The 7,085-nt window shown below is 52.4% G+C and overlaps 1 protein-coding gene across 1 annotated transcript in view; it reads right to left on the reverse strand.

The window, feature by feature from the left end:
* Positions 1-7,085, reverse strand: part of KIRREL3 (kirre like nephrin family adhesion molecule 3) — a 554,709-nt gene that overhangs the window by 147,989 nt on the left and 399,635 nt on the right. The window lies entirely within an intron of this gene.

Below are 7,085 nucleotides of genomic sequence, written 5' to 3' on the forward strand. Positions count from 1 at the left end.
TCCTCATCATGACTTCGTTATAGGTGCAGGTCAGATGTCTGTCCCACGAGCGTCTCACAACCAAAAGGGGGCCAGACCCCAGTAATGGCCACTGAACTCAATACATCAGCTATCAGACAACTCTGGACTCATTTTTTGTGTGGGTCTTGGGAGTGTGCCATAAAGGAATGAACCTTTACCAAGACAGTCTGTGGACCTTTATTCACAGGATGTGCTTTTACCCCTTTTTTTTTTCTGCAATCTATTTTTTTTTTTTTATTGGAGTATAGTTGCTTTACAATGTTGTGTTAGTTTGTACTGTACAGCAAAGTGAATCAGCTATACGTATAGAAATATCCCCTTCTTTTTGGATTTCCTTCCCATTTAGGTCACCACAGAGCATCGAGTAGAGTTTCCTGTGCTATACAGTAGGTTCTCTTTAGTTATCTATTTTATACATAGTATGAATAGTGTATATATGTCAATCCCAATCTCCCAATTCATCCCACTCCCCCTTTCCCCCCCTGGTGTCCACATGTTTGTTCTCTACCTCTGTGTCTCTATTTCTAATTTGCAAATAGGTTCATCTGTCCCATTTTTCTTAACAGCGTTTAGAAGCAGAGGACTGGGTAGGAAACTGCTTGATTTTCCACCTTCACGCCAAATGGCAAAAAGGGCTCGAGGGAAGGAAAGGATCTGGGCCTAGTCCTTCATGCCCATCTGTTCACATGTCTGCAATGCTTGGCAAACTCTGGGGGTCCATCCAGCTAAATAGTACTTTATTAATGAAATGGCTGCCGTTATCAGGAGGCCATGAGGTCTGTGTGTCTTCAACCTTCCGCCCAAACCGTGACTTGGGCCTTGGCGCCCCCTCACTGGCTGAGGGTTGTGAGGGAGGTGTTTTTCTTGGCAAATAAATATGATATCATAAGGCCTGGCAAGACTCCGGCCTGAGTAATGGTCGTCTGCCTTCCCAATTCCCTCAGCAGCTCGGAACAGGAACATTATTCTTTACTTCCTCTCTTTAAAAACAAACTCTGTGTTGGAGAGCATCTTTCAGCCCCAGGATCCCTGCCCGATGGGGCCACATTTCAATGATGGGAAGTGAGGGACGAGCTCAGGTGACAGTGCGTGTTTGGGAAAACACAGCAAGATGTTTGGCCTGGAAGAGGCACCTGAGGGTCTTGAATCAGAGGGGCCCCCGTCCACGTGTCCCACTTCGTGAGGGACTCAGAGCCCAAATCAGTAAGACTCACATTGCTGAGCACTGCCACCTCCCTGGTCTAAATCTTTATGGAGTAACCGGGCAGCTAGGTAACCTGACTGGAGCTGGAGAGTCACGATCAAGTACAAGGTTGTCCGGCTGAGCCCCCCTTGTTGTACATGAGTTGGGGGGTGCCTTGTGGCTTCTATGCTCACACGGGCATTGCCACACCGAAATATGTAACCCTCCTCACGCTTTGCTTGTCATTCGATCTTTATACAACCCTTTGAGACAGGTAGCAGGTATTGTCATTCCTCTTTATAAACCTGACAATAGAGGCTCAGAGATTAATCAGATGACTTGTTCAGAGTCACACGACAGATGAAGCAGAAGTGGGAGTTGAACTCGGGTCTTTTGGCCTCAAAGTCAATTTTTACGATGCCACATCTAGCCTTCCCACCTTTTCTGGGCCGTGCGGACTCGGCCGCTGCCCCTTCCCCGTCTTGACAGGCAACGTTCACAAGGCAGTGCAGGGGGAGGCTCGGAGCCAGTGGTCAGGCCCGGCTTTCACATCACTTGGCCACTGACCTGCTGGGGGCTTATTGCGGTCACTCGGTCAGACAAGGAGGACACCCAGCCGAGCTCACAGGGAAGTCTCGAGGCAGGCGTGTGGCCAGGTCTCTGAAAGTGTCGGAGGAGGGCGAATCAGTGTGCAAATGCTCAGGACTGTTGATCCACCGCATGAATATTCACTGAGCTCCCACCAGGACTAGGCTTAGGGACAAGACAGAGTCCCTGCCATGAGGGAGCTGGTGGTCTAGTGGGAGAGACAGCCAGACAGCGGCCAAATAGAGAGTGGCTGCTGCTCTGATGACAGGAACCTGGCACCATGATGATGTGCAGGAGAGTCACCACCAGATACAGTGGTTCTTGGAGAAGGTTCACAGAGGACATGACATCTAAGCTGAAACCTGAGGGACGAATGGGAGACAGGCAGATAAGATGGGCCTGCAGAGTGTTCCCAGCTCAGGAAATGGCACATGCAAAGGCCTGGCGGTCAGAAAGAGCATGTTCTGTTCAGGTGAAGGCACGTTTAGTCTGGACTGGAGCAGAGCTGGAGGGACAGTGGTGGGGTGGGGCAGTGATGCTCAGTGGTTAGCACACCCCCAGCCGGGTGTCTGGGCCATCAGGGGCAGTGAGTCCAAACCCACAGCCCTTTCCTTGCCCTGACCCCACAGCCTGGAGCGTCTTCACCTTGCTCTGGACTCCCTCAGCCTTTAACCGTACATGGCGGAGCTTCTGGAAACGCACCCAAACCAGAGCAGACAGCACCAACCCCTGAGTCAAAAAACCCGGCTGTGCTTTATCACCTGCAGGACTGTAATCTGAGAGATGTTCATTGAACGTATTTCTGCCTTCTGAATGGCTTTTACTTTTCACTAAATTGAAACTGCAGTACAATATATGTGAATGATTAGACTGTGTAATACATTCCTGCAAATTTAGATTAGGAATGATTATGACTTAAGTAAAATAGTTGAACACAATTCTTATTGCCATCTATCTTTTTTTTTTTTTTTTTTTGTGTTCATGGGGGTGATTGAATGCAAAGAGAGCCCGGGTCTGGGTGCAGAGAGGGCTCGGAGGAAGGAAGGACAAGCTGATGTAAGAAGATGTAGGATCTATGGGGCAGGGAGAGAGCCCTGGGATTGGAGGCAGACCTGGGAAAAGTCCTGGCTCTGCCATTTGCTTTGCTGTGTGACTTAAGGCAGGTTACTTAGACTCTCTGAGTCTTAGTTTCCCATCAGCAAAATGGGCTTTATTATTCCTGGCTCATGGGATTGTTCTGGGTGGCACGAGATTGGGGAGTGAGAGCCACGCTGCAAGGGTGGCCGAGAGCTGGGATGTGAGTCCACGTCCTGGCCATATTTGGGCAACACCACTTACTAGACCTGTGTGACCTTGGTCTTCGTTACTCAGCTTCTGGGAGCCCCTGTCTCCTAGTCCACAAAATGGGAATAAGCACCCTTGGCCTCGGGTGTCCTTAGGGAGAGGATTAAATGGGATTTTCCATGTTAAAAGTGTTTTGTAAAATGTAAGCCACCTGGGAGGGCTGCCCTGGCAGGTCGGGGTGGGAACAGGAGTCTGGAGGAGGTCAGGGCTCTCCTTCCCTGAAACAGCAACCAGAAGTGGTTTGGTGGAAACTTGCTGGGGGTCCCTGGGTGGGGAGGGGAAGGAGAGGAGCCCTGTGGAACGTTTCCCTTGGGGTGCCCTGCCCTGGCACTCTCGCAGCAGCTTATTTTGCTGTCTACCCTGTCTCCCGTCACCGAACACACTGAAGCATTCTATATAATTTACTTATCTATGATGTTTTGTTTAGAGTCTGTCTCCTTAGATCAGGGATCTGTTTTGTTCCCTGGCACATCCCAAGCACCTAGAACGCAACTTGGCAATTCGTAGGCACTCAGGATATACGTGTCCAGTGACTGGATTTATGAACGGGGCTAGAATTCTGTCTCCTGAGATAACTGAGGTGAGGGAGACAGTTGCGGGGGTTGGGGGGAACCAGGGGAAACCCAGGGCATCCGTCACTCCAGCAGGGAGCTTGCTGCAGGCAGAAAGAAATAACAGCAATTTGGTGCATGGAGCCCGGCGCCCATTCTTCAAGGGAGCCACAGGCCCCCAGGATTTTCCCGGAATCCCTGGGCACCGGCAACCTGGCTGCGCCTCCCCATCCCTCCTAGCAACCTGACAAAACGCCTTCCAATCAGAGCAATTACTGCCACCCCGAGCCGATGCCTCTTGAGGTGTCTGCCTCCTGCGGTTCCAGCTGGAGACAATATTTCTCTTCTGTTCCTCGTGACAACAGGGACAACAAATAACCCAGCGGCAGATGAAGGGCCCTCCAAGCCCTCCAGAGCTGAAGAGCCTGGGCTGGGTCTGCGTGGAGGGAACCGACGCAGCAGCCCACGTGGGGCGCGCAGCTGTCCTCTGACTCTTCCAGGACTTTCAGGCCGCTTTGTCCATGACCAGTGTCACTCTGGCCAAGGGGGCAGGGGCCTGCAGGTGGGGGCAGCATCCGTTGTACCGCCGACGGCTCGGGGTCCTCCCTGCTTGCCGTGCAAAGGGAGCTGGCACTCCATCAGGGTGCAGTGCGCGGGTCCTGCTAAGCGCCTCCGCTTCCCCACAGCCCCCTGAAGCAGCCACTCTCAGTTTCAGATGAGGAAAAGGGAACTCAGGGAGGTTGAGAAATTTGCACTGGGTCACACAGCTCATTAAGTGGCAGTGGTGAGGGAAGAACTCCCACGTCTCTGAACTTAAAGCACATGCGTCCTCTCTGGGCCCCAAGTGGTGTGGGCACTCCCTGGAGGGTGGGAGTGCAGCCCCTGACCCCCCAGCCTCAGGTTCCTGACTGGGGCACCCGCTACCTGTGCTCTGCAGAAACGCCCTGCACCTTGGCCCACTGTGTCCTGCCGCCTCGCCTCACCTTGCCCATGTCCTCAGCCCGCTGGGCTTGGGATGGTGCCATCCCTGGGCCCTGCTGCTAGCTGAGTCCTGTTTCAGTTACAGCCTAGAGCCCCCCTCTCTGCTTCACCTCATCCTCCAAGCGGGGCTCCCTCCGAATACCAACCAGGGTCCAACTGCAGCACAGAGTATCCTTGGGTACCCACACTAACACCAGTACCAACACGAGTATGAATACCAATACAAATATTAATACTGATACAGATACAAATAATAATACTCATAGTAATTAATACTCATACTAATACTAATGCTGGTTTATATTTGTTGAGCATTTATTTATTTTTATTTTTATTTTTATTTTTGTGGTACGCGGGTCTCTCCCTGCCGTGGCCTCTCCCATTGTGGAGCACAGGCTCCGGACGCGCAGGCTCAGCGGCCATGGCTCACGGGCCCAGCCGCTCCGCGGCATGTGGGATCTTCCCGGACCGGGGCACGAACCCGTGTCCCCTGCATCGGCAGGCGGACTCTCAACCACTGCGCCACCAGGGAAGCCCTGATGAACATTTATTGAATCTCAAATGTGAGCCCACCCAGGAAGCTGACTCTGGAGATCTGTGTTCTGAACCACTGCATATGTCCTGCCTCTTCCTCATATGACGTGATCCTTCAACCTAAACCACCCTGGTCTGTTTTGTTAACATCCCTTTTCAAACCGACTTCTAGAACTGAATGCAAAATTCCAGATGTGGTCTGACTGAACAAAGCCGAGGGACACGTCACGTCCCTACGTTTTGAGCATCGTTTTGCAATTAATGCAGTCTAAGATTGCACTCACTTTTCTTGGTCCCCAAGTCCCTGGGTTGGCAACTGTCAGCCAGTCCTAAGTCCCCAGGTCTTCCAGAAATGAGCCACTGTGGGTAAAGCCCTTTTCGTTGCCCTCTGTGTGGCCAAAGCCCACCTTACCTGCCCCCTAGTCTCTGATGGCTGCACTTGGCTTTGCTGTGGCATGGAGAGAACGCTCCAGATGAAAGAGAACTTGGTCCAGGGGGAGTCGGGGGCTGGATGGAGGTGAAACGGCCTGTGAAGCTCGCTGCCACTGCTTGGTGAGCGATCTGTCCCCATTTCAGCCTCAGTGGGAAAGTGATGGAGGGTGTAATTAGGACCTGAGCTGTGCCTGGGTGGGGGTGGGGGTGCTGCTGGCCCCAGCTCAAGGAAGCTGGGGACACAGACCATAGTCTCCGTCCTCCCGGGCACAGGGGAGGAGTGTGCCTGCTTGTCCACGTCCACGGGGGACAGGAAGTAGAAAGCAGGGCTTTTGTACCCGGTAACTGAAGATCCTGATGTTCCCTGGGAGTGTGTACGTGGAGTGGGGGATGGGAGGAAGATGGAGATGGAGTGAAGCAGGACATATGGCCAGAAAAGTTTTCAAGGGGAGTAAAACCTTCTCTTGCCCTGTCATCTCCCTGGCTTCAGTCTCCACCTCGTCCCCTCTCTCCACCTACCAGAGAGCCCGGAGCTCAGGCTTCTCAGGACCCTCCCTAGCTGGGTACCCCACCGGGTTCTTCCTCCCCTGTTCTCCCTGTGTCTTCTCTCACCACAGTTTGCTTGTCCTGTGTGTCTCATTTTACCCCACCTCCTGGGGCACTTGCCTTATTAGAAAGTGATCTAATACATTAATATGGTATTAAGGTGTTCAGGTCTAGCAATTGGCTTGATGCTTGTAACCAGCCGTAACCCAAGGGTATAAACACTTTAACAAGAGAATTCCTTAACCTCCAGGCATAAATCCCAGGTTGACCTTCCATGCGTTTTGGCAGGGAGCGAGTCTGGGCAGGGTGAACCCCAACTGGTTACACGGCCCGGGACACCGCCCTACTTGACATTGTTCCTCACAATAATGCTTGAAGTTGACGGGGTGATTTTCCTTAGGATGAGGGAAAGGAAGCTCAGAGATGTTCTGTGTCTTGCCCAAGGTCACACAGCTCACCATTCCTGGAGCCCAAGCAGCCCCAGGTCCCTTGCTGGGCCCCTCCCCTTCCATCTCCTCAGGTCACCGACAGATTCTGGGGCCTGCATGCTAGGGCTGGGGGCTCTTTGCCTTGGACTCTCCAGATGAGTCCCTGCGATGGCTAAGGGCTTGTCTGCAGCCCTGGGTGGGCCATGAAATAAAATTCTAGAACCGCTGTCAGGCCCCTTGGATGGGGACTTAAGTGAGCTAGGCACCTATGATGTCTCGGACCCTGTTCCAGGTATTTTCCCAACAGTTATTGTTTTACTCCTTGTAAAGAACACAGTGAAACATGCATCCTCGTTTCCTTTCTATGGATGAGAAAACCGAGGCAGAGCAAAGTCTGAAGTCGCACAGCTAAGAAGCGAGGGAGCCAGGATTTGACAGTCTCAGCTGATTCCAAAGCTCATGATCTTTCCCTACACT

This window comes from Lipotes vexillifer, unplaced genomic scaffold, assembly GCF_000442215.2.
Source record: "Lipotes vexillifer unplaced genomic scaffold, Lipotes_vexillifer_v1.1 scaffold442, whole genome shotgun sequence".
In the NCBI taxonomy this organism is placed as follows: Eukaryota; Metazoa; Chordata; class Mammalia; order Artiodactyla; family Lipotidae; genus Lipotes; species Lipotes vexillifer.